The sequence below is a fragment of the Cavia porcellus genome, unplaced genomic scaffold (assembly GCF_034190915.1).
Source record: "Cavia porcellus strain 051 isolate PalLab524CR breed Dunkin Hartley unplaced genomic scaffold, mCavPor4.1 scaffold_29, whole genome shotgun sequence".
NCBI lineage: Eukaryota > Metazoa > Chordata > Mammalia > Rodentia > Caviidae > Cavia > Cavia porcellus.
Window position 1 is genome coordinate 9271556 of NW_026947512.1, and position 15868 is coordinate 9287423.

General features: G+C 42.5%; 1 protein-coding gene across 2 annotated transcripts in view; it reads left to right on the top strand.

The window, feature by feature from the left end:
- Window positions 1-15868, top strand: part of Astn1 (astrotactin 1) — a 289853-nt gene that overhangs the window by 239294 nt on the left and 34691 nt on the right. The gene's annotated exons all lie outside the window — the stretch shown is intronic.

A 15868-nucleotide genomic window follows, 5' to 3' on the forward strand; every position in this document is an offset into this window, starting at 1 on the left:
TCCTGATGGTCGCTTTAATTTCCCAGTCTGGCTCTTGAGGAGCCATTCAGTATGCTCCTAACCTCCCTATGTAAGTTTAAGGATCATTCTCTTTCCGGTTAACACCTAGGTTTCAGAGTTAAACTCTTTAATAATTAAATCTTTGTGTCTACCTTCCCCTCTGTGTCTTTGACATTGTTCCCCACCTCCAGTTATCTGTGCTGCCCAATTGCCTCGTCAGCACCTCATTCTTTTTTTTTTTTTAATTTTATTTAAGGAGAAAAGAAAAAAAAAACAGTGAAAGGGTACAAGTTATACAGATTAACAGAAGAAAAAAATGAACAGTAGGAAATCACTAGTTAATGGATTACATATTGCCATCTTAGAAATAATTGTTCAAGTTACAAAATTAAAGCTTGTAGAGTGGACCTTCCAACAATGATACTGCACCTCATTCTTCAAAACACAGTCCTCAGTGAAGCCCCTCTGACCTCTGCACCACTCATTCACATTCCTCTCCAAAGCCCTATAACGCTCACAGTTCTTACCATGGAATTTAGAACTGATTGTGTTCCCTGGAGTCAGACAGACATTAGCATGAGTCCCAATTCTCTTGCTTAGACCTCTGTGATCTTGGGCAAAGTACTAAACTTTCCTGTTGCCCAATTTTCTCATCTGTAAAATAGGACCCATTTCAGCACCAGCAACCAAAGTTCACATGGAGAGCTAAAAACATTGAATTTTACTTGGACTGTAAGTAATCCACTTTGAGCTCTAGAAAAGGATTCCTGCAAAGAACTACCCTTCTCCAGCGGACTGGGGTGAGAGACAGAGAGGACCCTCTTATTTGTCTAGATAAGGCCAGACAGAGACTCTCCAGATTTCCATTCTTTGCCTCATAAATGATAAACTGAATTACTCATCCCCAGCAATCAATCAGAGCAAAATGTTTGTTAATCAGACTTGGAGTGCACGTCTGTCCTCCCTCCAGACCATTGCGCTGTGTCTCTGGCCTCAGTCTAGGCCAGCACAAATCACTCAAGAAGACGCCCTGGCCACCGGTCTTCTGTTCAGTGATGCTACCCCACACATGCTTCTTTCCAGCTTTGCTCACTTCTCTCTGTAAAAGTTAGAAGCTCATTTAGGTAGCTCTTGAAGACTTTGCAGCCTTTAATGGCACATTATTCCTCTGGCGATTTTTCCTCCCCTTTTTTGGCAATAGTCTCCCACCACTACCTTGGTAATACTCTCCTTATTAAGTCCAAATTTGTGTTTTATTTAACGGAATATATACAAAGTATTTAACAGAGTGCCAGGGACTTAGAAACTGCTTAACAGAGACCAAGCACTATTAATGCCTTTGTTATTGTTACATATCTGTAGTCTTGCATACCAAACCGGTTGTACATTCTTCGAGGAAAGTATCTTCCTGCTTTAGAGCTTCTCACAGTACTTAGTACAACACTGAACACAGAGAGATCTCTGCTTCACAGATACTGACTAACCCAGAGTGATCACACATGGACAAAATCCCACAGACTGTTTCAAGGATATTTTAGATCTTTTCCAAGCAAGAAGGTGATTCAAGAAGTACCAAGACCTCTACCTGGTATTATCTGATAGATGATGGAAAGCACATGAAAAACTCTTGTTTTCTTTCCAGCTTCTCTAGTACATAAAATTGCTTCATTTTAAATAAGAAAAAGTAAATGCAAGACAAGCTATGTAAGAAAGAACTGTTGATAGAAACAGTGAAGGAAAGAAAGAGAATTAGTGATTTGGGCAGAATTCCATCTCCAAACATACCCATTACCTGCAAGCGCTAGGAAGACTATATATGTGTATTTTCCTGCCAGTTGTGGAGGAGATGCAGGTAATAACATGTGCTCAAAGGCAACCTTGTTTTCTTTAAAACAGAGGAATATTATATTCTGGAAATAAAGGCTATTAATGTTATATTCATCCTTTGCATGACTTGTGAAAACAAAGAATATGGTGATTACAGAGATTTACAGTGAATTTAGTATGCAAAAGTTGTGCTGGCAAATCTTATATTCTTTATTAAAAGAACTTTCAAATTTTTGAATGCATCTAGCTAAAGAAAACTTATTTACCACCTGTGTGATGTAACATCCTGAGTGATATGACCTTGTAACTAAAAGCAAGGTCTTTGAAATCTGTGTGATTTAAGTTCTCTAAGTTTCATCTTGAATATCTATAAAATGGAAATACTGATACCTATGACATCAAACAGATATAAGGAGCAAGTGAAACCAGTTTTTTTCAGTTGTTTGATCATTTTTACACCTATATCTTGCAATCTGAACAACTGCTCTGAAGATAACAATATGCAACATATAACCAGCGTCAACCCCCTATTACTTTGTTTAGAAATTCTGTATCATTGGTTTTATCCTTTGTTTATTTTTTAAAATAAGGAAAACACTGATCTGTAATAAAAGCTAACAGAGCTACAGAGCTAACAGAGCAGAAATCAACACACTATGTCCCAGAGGAAAAATCTAACTTATTGCTTGTTTTTCATGACTCTCCGAGTAAGAATACTTTCTATCTTTTAACTGATTGAAAAATAAAAATAAAAAATGGAATAATATTTGACATGTGAAAATCATGTCAAGTTTTAGGATTCATCAGTATAAGTTTTTGGAACACAACATTTGTTCACATTTGTTCACACAGTATCTGTGACTACTTTTGTATTGTAAGGAAAATATTTCCTTTCTGGCTCTCCACTGAAAAAATTTGCCAGCTCCTGCTGTAGATGTTAATGATTTTTATTAAGGATGCTCACGTATCTTTCAGGTCTTTCCCTGAAGCTCCTTCCTCAATGAAGCTTCCCTTAATCTGATGATTGAAATAGGATCTGGCCCTTATTTGATCTTTTTTTAAATGGCACTTGTGTTTTGTGTATCTGTCTTATCTCCTCTGTGAGGTAATACATCCTTTGAATGCAAGGATTACATATAATTCATTTTGGTATATTCAGAAGACCTGCATAGCACCTTGTAAATAGATATTCAATAACTTTGTATTTGCTTTGTCGAATTGAGTTGGGTTCCATTTTGGGTCTCCTGACTTTTGCTTGATGTTAACAAACTTTTGATGGAAAGAAAGTCCTGAGAAGTTGACGGCAGAAGCACAAGAAGGGTCTAAAAAAGACTGTGCTCAAAAAATACATAATGGGGGGCTATCATGAGATGGGTACTTTACATGAAAAATTTCAACATCGTCTATATGTTGACAACATTGGTTTCTCACTGTTTTAGGAAGTTAAAAGTTACATGTGCCTCAGGGATTCAATCATACAATGAATTTTCTTATCAGTCATTTAAAAGGGCCTCCTGTTCTCTCTGCTTACTTAATGCCATTTAACTTCCTGACACTAGGGATATTTTGCTACAAATATTGTGTATAAACAGGGACAAGCATACTGTTAAGTGGATTTATTTGTTTGAAAATACAGTCAAATAAAGACAGTCTCTGCATTAGGCTCCAATGCTGTAGGGATAAAAATGAAATACAAGATCCTATAGCTTGAAGGTTTGGAAATTGATAGAATTCATGATTGAAGATATTCAAGTAACATATTTTCTATATTTCTCTTTGGATTTCTGACTCCAATTTAGATGGAGGAAAGATGGGGTCTTTCTGATGCCTAGGCAAAATAAATATTTTCTCTTCTCTGTGGAAAATAAAAGTGAATCTAGAAATCCTAGCACTTTCTTGTGCTAACAGATATGTATTATGACTCGTTATTCTTGAAACAGAATAGAGAATCTTAATTACTGCCATTTATATAACATCCACTCCTGTAAGCATTGTCCAACTGGAGCTACATTTCGAGGAGTAATCGTCTGTTGCTAAAAAGGATCCTTTGAGGATCCAGTTTTAATCGTAATAGGAGTGAAGTAACTTTTTTTTTTACTAGTACATGTTTGCAGTACATAATGTTTATATTGCTCGGGTGGAGCTGTGGAGTTGGTACATGTACATAATACATCTAAACAACCTCAAGCCCTTCCAAAGGAAGCCCTCTCAGTTAGCATAGGACCTTCCAGTAGGGCCCACCTCTTAAAGGTACCACCAACTCTTAACATAGCCACATTTTTGGAGAACACACTCAAGTCACATCCAAATCACAGTGGCAGCCCTTGTGGCAGGGCTCTTAAGGAACCAAATAATAAGATCACCTTTTTATTGGTTTTTGAGGCTGCCAGTGGGCCATGCTACATGAATAACATCCTTTGCTGGCAGGGACTTATTTGGAAACCATACAATTAAAGTATCTTATTGTTTGCAATTGTTTTAATATCATTATAAGTATGTAAAATCACATAAAAACCACAGTGTCATCTTGATTGGGAACATAATGATAAATTTTTCTGTGTGGCATTTGAATAAGACTAGTAAACATTGCTGTCTATTAATACATACAGGCCTACATTAGCCTTGTCTGGAGAAGAAAATTAGCCCTAACATCTGCTGTCACCCTTCCCTGTGATGTGAGTGTCCCACCCACTGAGCAAGCCTCTGTTTAGGTGGGCGCACTGCCTTTTACTTTTCTTGAAGCCCCTTCCTTATGAGAAGATGGATTTACATTATTGAGTACATCTGTTCTTTGCTCAAGAACATAGATGTCTTCTGAATTTAATTACTGACCCCTAAATCAGGACTGAATTTTAAATCAGGGCCCCTAAAAAGCACTGACAGTGCTCTTTTGCCTGCAAGATCCAGGAGGCAGTGTGACTATGTCTGGTAACAGAATCTGCTTGTGGCAATGGCCAGTTCAAGGTCTGTGCATGATTCTAATAGTTGGGGAGCACTTTGGCTACCTCTGGGACAGTTCAGTCCAAGGGTGTCAGAGTCTAAACCAGTAATTTTCAAATTAGGCCCTTGTCTTCTGAAGCTCTCAATAAATGCTTGGAGAATTGCTCCGTAAACAATGGCGTTGTTTGTTAATACCAAACGGTAATGATGCTAAAGAATCTATTTCCCACTTTCATCTTGTTTACATATTGTGGTTACTTGTGAGATATTTAAAAAATCATCTGGCAATATAATATGCAGTACAATATTATCTTTGTCTAGAGTGATGAATCCCAGTACATTATCTGGAGATGGCTTGAGTCAGAATCACTTGGGATGCCAGACAAAATGCAAACTACCATCTCCACTGATTTGAGATATTCTGGGATCATCAAGTCACAGAGTAACAGAAGCTTAAATATGGTGTTAAAAAAACCACAAAACTCAGTTTTCAGAAATGTTTGCCCTGCCCTAACAGCTCTGACAGATGATTGAGTAGCTTCTATGTGAATACTTTTACTAGCTGAGGGTGTGCCATCTCCAAGACTGACCACCTCACTGTGTATTAGCCAGGAATTATTACAAAAATTCATCCTTGAGAGGACCCAGGGTCCTCCGCCCACCTCCCTCTCTTTCCCAAGAAGACTGCGACATTTCCTCTTGGGTGTACCAAATCACACATCCCATTCCTCTAATGACACCCTTTCAGATTGCTAACTTTTCTGCACACCTTCTTTTCCCTAAAAAATAAATTTGTTTTCTTTTATTTTTTCTTATTTAACTGGGTGCTAAACAGATAAATAAACATTGAAAAAACTAAACATTGAAAAAAACATTGAAAAAACTAAACATTGAATACTGTTTCTGGCACTGAGTAAGCACTCAATGAACATTTGTGGCTCAATAAACTAGTATCATCTTTATTCCTTGCCTTGAATCTAAATTCTGCTCTCTGGAAATGCACAAAATTCACATGATCCTATTTCCAGGTGACAAGCCTTCAAATGTATGAGAACACTGCTAACCTTCTCTCTAAGCCCCCTTGAGTCAGCCTAAAGTCTGCTGCTTCCTCTGACAGTTGCTCATTTGACACCACAGGCAGCTCTGAAATCCCAGCTGCCCTCCTTATGCTGAGCATGGTTCCCTGCTTGCACCACTCAGAGTTGAATGAATGGTTTCCGGGTGTGGCTTACCATGTCCGTCCATCACCTCGCTCATCACACTCTCTATGATCCGAGCACCATCCGTGGCTTACTGGCCAGGGCCTTCTTATCAGTGACCTTTGACTCATAGCCTTTGTCCTTCTCAGGGCCCAGCTGTTTCCACCATGAACACATTCACAAATGCACTGAAACCCAGTCTGAATTCCAGGAGTCTTCCTCTCAAACTGGATGGGTTGCAGCTCTTGGCAAAACCACATCTCATAATAAAAGCTTCATTAAGACAGAAAAGGCAGCTGCAGAAACCAGAGGACCTAACAGCAGAGGGCACAGGTCACCGAGAGGTTAGAAGAGCCTGGCCCTCTTGATGTATTTTAGAACTCAAGAGATGAGGACCAAGAGGTGAGAGAATGTGCAGAATTCCAAATCACCACCAAAAGCTACAATCTATTGGAGCTTGTGGCTCCAGCGGGCAGAGCAGCAGCATAAATTTCAGTGAGGCAAAGCTAAGTGGTAACGGACTTTAAGTTCTGTCATATATAGTTAATTTTCAGAATAAATTGGTCATGGCAGAAAAAGGGTTTAACATCCAAATTCATTTGAAAAACAGAAGCCAGATGAGTATCCAGAGGAAAATGGAGACTGTTCCAACATTCCCTTGCTGGTTGGAGCAGTATTATTATTGAATAATATTTTATTAAAACTTTCTAGACCATTTGGTAGTTAAAGGTATTTATAAGCCTGCCTTAGCAGCATCTCAGCGAGGCACTTAATTTCCTACCGTGAAGCCACAGGTACCCTGAAACTCCCCACCTGCACGCAGCTCACACCCGCCACCCTCACCCAGGCACATGGTGTGGGCAACTTGTAGCTGAGATTTTATAAGGTGGAATTGAGACCAGGCCTGGCAGTATGTTGGCTTAACCCACTTCAGATCGCTCCAGGGATCCCCTGCCCTGCTCCCTCATCTGGTTTTAAAGATAAAAGGAGGAGAGCTGGTGAGGGAGGAGTGAGCGTGGGAGAGGGAGGAACAGATAAGCAGAAAGGGTGCCCCAAGGGCCGGAGGGAGCAGCAAGAATGATGCACAGGGCTGATGGTGTGGAGAGCTAACGGGACACATGCACCCCTCCAGTTGAGAATGGCAGACAGCGGGAAGCATCACTTGAGTCTACTGGGTAGATGGGTGGAGCCCTCAACACTGGCAGAGGCTAAGTTGGTGTCAGGAGTTCCCTTCATTCTTCATTCTCTGATTCTCTCTGCCAGAGTGTTCTTCCTTTCCTTGTCCTGTTATGTTCCTCTCAGAGCTTTCCTGTTTCCTTCTTGGAAATAAATGGAAAGAAAGGTTGTGCTTGCTACCAAATGGTCTGTTGCCTCACACTTGGCTTCTCACCTCACTTTCCAGACCAAAAAAACCAAAGGTGCAGGGCAGGACAGATGCATGGTATCCACCCAAGTGCGCAGGAGCCTCTGTGCTGGTGGGCTGCTGAGCGTGCCCACTCCTCCACGTATTCTGCTAATGGAGATTTGAAAGTAGCAAACCCCGCAGTTGTTCCCCATTCTTACCTCTCCCAGCATCTTCTCGCTCTACTCTCCCTCTCCCTGTGCTGCTCTGTCTGCGGTGAAACACAGGCACAGTCCAGAGCAGCTCTGCAGGTTGTGAAGGCTCTGACTCAGGTTTGTTTTGATATTGACAAGAGGCAGCTCACAGCTGGCAAGACATTGGTGCAACCCCCCTTTGCTTGTATGGCTTGGAAGGAGGCTTAGGAGGGATGGGGGGCCAGTTCCCAAGTGGCAGGCAGATTGTGGATCAGGGAGGGCTCAGTCTTCAGTATCACGGCTTTAAAAGTTCATGGACATTGTAGTGAGCTGCTATTTGGAAATTGAGACTTTGCAAATGTAATTAAGATGAGATGTCCTTGGACTTATAATTCCTGTATTCAATGAGTGGTGTCTTTATAAGGGTAGGAAGAGGTAGCTTTGGATACAAACACACAGAAAAGAAAGACAAGTGACAGCTGAGACCAAGATTGGAGTGATGTATCTACAAGCCAAGGAATGCTGAGCTCTGTTGGCAGCTTCCAGTAGTTAGGAAGCAGCAAGGAAGTCTGTTTCTCTAGAAACTTCAGGAAAAGAGTAATTTTGAAATTCCATCCCCCAGCACTGGAGGGGAATGCATGTTCATCACTTTAAATCACTTGATGAGTGGTAATTTGTGAAGGCAGCCCTAGGAAACTCAGAGAGAAACCTTGATAAGAACTGAAATTCTGAGTTGCCTGAAAGACATTTGGGGTATAAAGGAACACGACTTAAAAAGCAAATGAAAACACAGAGTCTGGTAAACTTAAAATTGCCCCTTTCGAGCTCTCAAATTGTAGGTATAAAGACAGGGCCCACACAAAGGTGCTATGCTTCAGCCCAGCTCGAAGGAGCTCCTTCAGAATGTCAAGGCTGTGGAACACACAGGAGAAGGTCCTCATCTTTGCAACGGACAGGCTGCGAAGCTAAGTGCAGTGTGGCAGTGTGTTCAGTGATCCTCTGGGCACAGATATCACTAGAATTATTTCTTCTAGGAAGGGGAGGGGCAGAGTGGATGTCATCAATATGTGAGCAAAGGATGGAAGAGACATAAACACTGTATCAGGGTGTATAGGTCTGGGGGTGGCTATGACTTCTCCCAGTCTCTCCCTTCTCCCCAACTATGTACACTTAACAAATGTTTGTAGACAATCCCAAAGAGGCTTCTCAGCTTCCCAATGTTGTCTTTACAAATCTTTATGAGGTCTCAGGCTGTCTTTTGAGGAGTTTAAGGCAATCAAAGGCTGAATGGGCTACATCCTCCTTGTGTCTTCTCATTGCTTTTTGTTGAACATCCTGGAGAGGGGACTTGGGTGAGAGGCAGACAATCCAGTACAATGTGGGCAGCTTCCTGCCCACGGGGAGCTAAGAGTAGGGCTGATTAGAAAAGCCCATTTTTGAAACAAAGGCTTTAGGACTTCCCAGCAGTTCTTGGATTTGATCCTGGTTCCCCCTGAGATGTGTAGGCTGTGTGGAGATGAATATCCAGGAATTGTTAAAGCACTTGCATTGCTATGCTGGTTTTGGATTTTTTTTTTCTTGTTCACACAAAGTTTACAGTTTACAAAGCGGTGCAGCTGGTGGTCATAGTTAAGCCTCAAAGGTCATTTTCTTTCTTTCTTTTTTTAAGAAGCTGGTTGGTTCTGCTCTCCTGCAATTCCTTTGACTCAACTTCTCATCCCAAATGGAATGCTACCATTACTGACCAAAAAGAGGCAGATGGAGGCTTTGATGAGTTCAGTCAGTTTGTTTTAAAATGTGTTATTCCCATGCCAAAGCTAACTAACGGCTTTTGGCAAAGACCAGTTACAGCATCTACACAAAAACCTCCGCTTAAGGTGAACCTAATTATCCAGGAATCTCAAGCAGAGGATTATTTGTTAGACAGCATACCTGTGAAGAGGAGACAAGCTTAGGAAAATATAACCTTGCATTATTGATCAATTTTTACAAGCCGTTGGGGGTGTAGACACCATTTTATTTCTGTCTCCTACAGCTTTCAAATCTGCGTAGTCATAATTGATGAACAAAATCATCACCTGGAGGCATTTTAGGGAAAAGTTTAATTCTGTTTGGTAGGCAGTGCTTCATGAGGCAGACAGGAAATTGGAACACTGCATTTTTAGAAAAGAAAAATGTCAACAGGAACTGGAGGAAAAGTAAGCATTTTTTAAGTTAAGTATCAATTAAACAATAATTCAGTTTATCAGAAGGCACCTTCTCTTGTGTACCCTAGTAATGGCATTTTGGTGAGGTCCTCAGTGGGTATCCAGTGCCGGCTAATTTTTATACTAGACCTCACAGCCCCATTAAATGCTACTCTTGAGGAACTGGTTGTGGCAGGGATGTTTATAACAAGACCCTTTGCCAGCCCCCGAAATTTCCTGAATAAATACTAAAGAGTTAAGGATCTGAAGTATACAGTAACCCGAATTTTGGAACAAGAAATAAGGAATACATCCTGAAGAAAGAAATTTTTTACATGTGAATTTATTTATAGGAAAGAACAAAAGCGTACATTCTTTGCAGTTGAGACTATTTCTGAATGTGTTGGGCAGTCCGAAGCAAATGGTGTTCCTTGATTCAGTCCTCAAGGGAAGCTGTGCTCACTGGGACTTAACGGGGCAGTGGAGGGTGGGGGACTGGGAACCAGGGAGGCCTGCTGTGTGTGCAGGCTGAGCCTGGACAGAGCAGGAAACTGCAGAAGACACAGGTTCTCTTGTCTCTTCCTGTCACTTGCGGCCCCACGTGGCTGTCTCTCTTGTTATCACATCAGTGCCATTTTTTCTGGTGACGAAGCACACGGTACCAAGTCCCAGGGTGTCTGTCACCACTTTGCTCTCCAGAGCTACCCAGAAGCTCAGGCCTGGCATTTTCCCCTACACCTCAGTGACTTGTTGGTAGCCATGACTTCGTGGGCCCAGGATTCTAGTTGTGCCCTTCTGCAAATTTACAGCCTGATTGGCCACAACTTTTCCAGAGTTTCTAGCTGCAAGGAACCACTTGCCCATCAGCACAAGATCTGGTGCTCCCTTTTTAAAGTCTGAATCCTTATATCCAGTGCATTGTACTGGTTCACGTCCTCTAGAGGAGAAAATCAATAGGAGGGGGAAAAACATCTGCCTCTGCCTCTAAATGCCTCCCGCCTCAAAAAAAAAAAAAAAAAAAAAAAAAAAAAAAAAAAAAAAACCTTGCAAAATGAATTCTATACAGTTTTCCTCAAATCTGTGCAACTCAATCATTCTGAAGGATTCTTCCTTGTACCTGAAAGTCATGGAAACCATTTTGGACTGGTGACCCTCTTCTTAGGGCAAAACTAGAAATTTTCAAAAGAACCCAAGGTTCAATTTCAAAAGAACAGCAATGCCCAGAATAATTAAAACCTGGTCTGTGTAGTCAGTACCTGTAGTTCACAGATTGTAGTCCCTATTATATGTGTGATGAGAAGTGATTTGTTAGTTCCACAAACGTGCAGTAATTCAATGAATATTTGCTTAATAAACCATTGAATGCATACTGTACATTCCATCTTCGGCCCTGCAGGACATTACAGTGGAGAGCAAGACATTATTTTCAGGCACTCACCATTTGATGGAGTTGGTAGCGGGCAGGTAAGTAGACAGGCATGAAAAGAAGTAAACTAGGAGAACACACACTAGATCTCAAGCACAGCTCAAACTCAACACTCTTTGTGGGTCTGTCGGTTGATCTGTGCCACAGCCATACCGAATCAGCTGAGTGAGCTTCCCTTTATAGAGGAGGAAGCCCAGGCAAGGGAGGGCACTGGAATGCGCTCCAGATTACACAACTTGCAAGTGGTGAGGTCTGAAATGAAACCCGTGAAGTCTGAAGAGTAGCTTTGTAACTAGTGCTTCCCTTAGATGGCAGCGGGCATGGAGCGGGTGGTCTGGGAAGATATAAATGTAGGATGATTAAGTTATTGCCAGGAGGAGAGGAAGAAGAAAAAGAGGAGAGAGTGGGAGACCCAGCAATGAAGCTGGCTCTTCTCCTGTCACAGGTGGGAAGTGAGCTGTCCCTTCCACTGCACTTTGACCTACAAGAAGAGCTGAGGAGCGTGTGGAGGAAAGGCTGGCTGTAGATTGGGACGCGCTGGGTGTATGATGCTTATCACTCATACCAGGATGTTTGTCCCAGCATGTACATTAAGATGCTGAGCCCAGCACCAAACAAAAAAAAAATGGTTCTGTCACTTATAGAAAAGACTCAGGCTGGAGACATCCAGTCACTTATCACTGCAGTAACACGTTGCTCTTTCCAGTTGATTGTTTGAAGCTTTAGTAAGGGACTAAAGAAGTGTTTACAAGCGCTTTGGTATTTATTTATTTATTTTTTATTTTGGTATCAGGGATTGAAGCCAAGACCTTCTCCCTGAAATACACCCTCAGCCCTTGTTAATACTTTTGTTGTTGTTGTTGTTGTTGTTCTGAGACAGGATCTTGCTAAGTCACTAGGTTCCTAAACCTGGGATCACACTTGCAACCCTCCTGCCTCAGCTTCCCCGAGTTCTGAGATTGCTGGCATATACCACCTTGCCCAGCAGTTTTTTTCTTTATGTTTGGTATTTTGTAAAACTTTAAATATATGCTCATCATTTATATCACTCCACTATTTCTATGGAATACAGAGATAGATAGATGTAGATAGATAGCTAGAGAGAGAGATAGACAGATACATAGATTCATAATACACAGTTCCATAGAAACATAGATGGGTTAAACTAGGCAAAAGAAAAGATGTATTTCCTGACCCCATGGCACTTATCTCATATTGAGGAGGAGAGCTGAGTGGTGAATTTATACTCTGGCTTCTTTTCTCTAATTACTAATCATGCTGTATTTTACTTAGATCCCAGAGATTGTGTCACCATGGCAGGTCTACAAGTTCATCTCAATGTCAGAGTGACCTCAACTTTTCTGTCCAAAGACACAAACAAGAGAGACTGATTAGTGTCTGGCAGAGGGAAGGCCTGTGAACTCAGATAACTCCAGCATCTCCTGGAGAATGAGTGAGGGTGAAGGCTGAGGGCTGGGGTCCTGGCGTGCAGGCTGCTTGGATCTGGGACCACCTCGCTGTAGCAGGCTTCACCTGCCAGGTCGAGCCTTCTGTCCTGTGCTCCCTAGCCTTGCAGAAGCTGTGATCTGATTAGTTTGCATTTGATTTCTTTGCTGCCTAATGAACTGTCCCTGTAGTTCTAGCTGTGATGTCATTAGCATCGCATTGCCTTGGGCACTAACTCAGGAGAGAGAGTGTTAAGCAACCCCAGAATCCTACAGGAATTGTACCAATTTACTTTATAACAACTAATTCACCTTTCTGACCCATCAATTCCCACCAGCACAGTAGACTTTGCGTGAGAATGCGTTGGTCACTTTTATCATCCTTCTGTGCCCCTGAATTGAGGCAGGTCAATATATACACGCCCAAGGCCATGGGCAAGTACACAATGAGAGTTCCAGCATTAAGAGTGTCAATATGCTCATCCTATGGTATTCTATTGGGGAAATTCATCCACTGTGTGCTGTAGGATACAGATTTGGCCTAAAGCAAATGGCATTTATTTATAGCAAACTGTATTTGCAAAATGCTTTGCAGCTTTAGGGTTGTTAACTACATTCCAGGTTGGATATTGCACTGCTGGTAGAAAACGAATTGTCACAGCCAGACTCCGGAGCCTCCCGGGGGAGCACTGGGGTGAATTCTACAAGCCTGGGTGAGAAGATGCCACACCTGGCTGTTCTTTATCAGAGAACTTCTTTGCCAATTAGTCTTTGGAATCTTTTAGTTTTTTTCTCATGTGCAGAGACTGTGCTTATTGAAATAGAATAGTCCTTTTTAGTCTTTTAAATTCCTAGAGCATTTCTAACCACACTTTAAAAAGGTAGAGCAGATCTCTACCCAAGGACTGTGAGGGCAGGAGCAGAGGAGGGGAGGCCCTCGAAGCAGAAGGAAAGAAGTGGCTTTCCACCTTAACTGTCCATCCACAGACCTCTCCGCCACTACCTCCTCCAGTGCGAGGTGTGGTGGGGGCCTAAAAGCAAGTGTCTGACACCGGAAGACCACACCACTCTGTCACTTGCCAGACACAAGACAATTATAGGTGCTCTCTCAGGCTAAAGCAGATTTATCCAAGTTTTGCCACCGGACTCCATCATCTTAAGGAGTGTCTCCTGGTTGTATCCTTAACTGCCCATAGAAAATGCATTTCCTCTGAAAAATCTCTCTCTCACACACATCTCCATTCTTTGCTGGAACCTGGATAGATGGCTCTGGGAACTTGCACTGTTCAGGGCTTAACGCAAATCCAGCTCCTCTCTTGACAGCTGCCTCCAGTGTGACAGGGGACCAACCAGAGGGCATTGGCCCTGGCCTCGGCAGCGTCCTTGTGTGTGCACCTGCATATTTTCAGGAGATAGGAAATAGGGTTCTGAATTAGGGAGAGAGTTTGGTGGCCTCCCATCATCTTTTCCCATCCTGCTCCCCACCTCTAACCCTTCCACAATCTTACCAAGTATCCAGGGCTGACAGATACTTGATTTTAATTGTTGTGGCCAGCAGGCGTAGCACCTCCCACCGCGGTTCAGGCAATTACAAGCCTTAAAGACCGCAGTCCAGGGTCAGGGAGTGTCAACTCACATAGCCTCGGTGGGTGGGTGCCAGTGCCTCCGAGAGGCACCTGTGACTGTCAGAACCTGCCTTTCAGACATGAGAAAGTTCTGAGTACTCTGTGAAAGCTGAAAGAAAAGGAATTTGGTAGCATATTATCTTCCCTAGGAAGTGACTTTTACTCTATGTTGAAGGATATTGAGGGAGGATTTTTATTTCCCCTCGTGGGTTTTATTTTTCTGTAATCATCCTGTCGTTATCTTCTGACTCTCATTATATTTTTCTCCTTGGGATAAGTAGTAGGTAATTGTTTTACTTCTTAAATTTTTATTATCTGATTGAAAAAAATTCCTGCATCTACCAATATTGTTAACATAGCCATGTGTTACTTTTTTTTTTTTCCAGTTTATTTTCCATGGTGCCAAAGCGCTCCCTAAATGTAGCTGTCCGAGCCATGTTAAATTCAATACTACCATCTAGTGGTCATTTAGGGAAATGCTTTTCACTGCCTGTTGAACTGATGCCAAAGGAGGGTTGAGAATAAAAAGGCGTGGCTATTGTGAGGAACCTGGACCAGGGATATGACTCGGTGACACAGTCCCTGCCTGGCATGCGTGAGGTCCTGAGTTCGACTCCCAGTACCAAAACAAGGCAAAAGACAAAACCTCCCTTGTATCCCTTCTAAGCAATAGGCTCCTCTGTGTAACAGGGCTCCATAGCAAATTTTCAAAAATCGCATTTTAAAAATTGTATCTTTACTGCTTTGTTAAATAAAAAATGTTTAGTCATTTTCCCCGGAAATGGGGCTTATTTGCCCAGCAATGAAGCCCAGGGCCCAGTGAACCGACTCCACCCCAGGTGATTGCTGCTTGTCCATTTGGGTCTCAAGGAGCCAGGAGGCCTGGCTGGGCGCTGGCTTGGGTCAGGAGAGTCCTCAGCCCTGACATGGCCGCTCCACTAACACTCTCAGCCACAGGGGTGTCAGGTGCGCATGCCTCAGTTTTGGTAAGGATGCCCCGTGGGTGGCCACCTGTGGCTGGGTGCTGTCTCCTGGGCTTTCTTTCAAAACCACCATTCTGGATTTGGGCATCTGCCTTTCCACACTTACAATACAGGAAAGACTTGAGCTCAACTCTGGTCCTATAAGTGAACAACACGAAGCTATGAAATGAGTTATTTCCCGTGGTTAGGGCCGTTGAGTGTGTCTGTGTTTTGCCTTTGTGTCAGGAAGCTGCTGGGTAAAAATGCCTCAGTCTCATAATCATGACACAGATTCAGAAGCGGCATGCTGCTGAGCCTTCTGATGGTTCCAAATGGCTCCTTCCCCACAGCAAACAAGAAGAGCATGGCAGGAGGTCCCTGGGCCCCGTGGAGAGAACTCTTACAAAGTTGATGAGTCGAATCTCACAGTCACCTTCTGGGATCCCTTGGCACATCATTCCGGCCGGTTTGCCCAGCGGTCTGGCCATCAAGTACTACATTCTTGATGAGGCCAAGGAGACCAGAATGAATGTGCTGTGTATGCCTAGTATTTCCCAAAGTGCTGCTCTGAATTTCTGTGTTGTTTGGGACAGTTACTGTGCCAATGGAGTTCAGAATCTCTTAAGGAACTCAGTGGTTTTGATCAGCAGACTCCTTTAGAATTAAAAGAGTTAAATGGGGAATCCCAATGACCAGAAAACAAATATCAAGTAGTTCTTTCT